A 514-nucleotide genomic window follows, 5' to 3' on the forward strand; every position below is an offset into this window, starting at 1 on the left:
AAACAAAAAGATATTTACATTACGATTCATAACAGTAGCAAAATTACAGTTATAGAGTAGCAACGAAAATAATTTTATGGTTGGGGGTCACCACAACAGGAGGAACTGTATTAAGGGGTCACGGGCATTAGGAAGGTTGAGAACCACTGCTATAGAGGGTCAGACCGGCAGCAGACCACCAAACAGTGATCATGACCTTTTTTTGATGCAAATTTGTCTTTGGGAAGTGCTTTGAGGCTTCTTCTCAGTCCAACCACTGAGCTGGTCATCTCCGGCTGTTGTATAAAATCCACTTTTTGCCCCCTACCCCGATTCCCCAGCGCTGTTCCCCTCACCCAATTCCCCAATAAAATCTTTTTTAAAATTAAATAAATAAAATAAAATCCACTTTTCAGGGCGTCCGGATAGCTCAGTTGGTTAGAGTGTGAACTCTGAACAACAGGGTTGCCGGTTCAGTCTGTTTACAGAAGTAAACTCAGAGGCTCTCATTTCCTTGATTCTTAAACAGGGTTAT

This window comes from Hipposideros armiger, unplaced genomic scaffold (assembly GCF_001890085.2).
Source record: "Hipposideros armiger isolate ML-2016 unplaced genomic scaffold, ASM189008v1 scaffold_86, whole genome shotgun sequence".
Classification (NCBI taxonomy): Eukaryota; Metazoa; Chordata; class Mammalia; order Chiroptera; family Hipposideridae; genus Hipposideros; species Hipposideros armiger.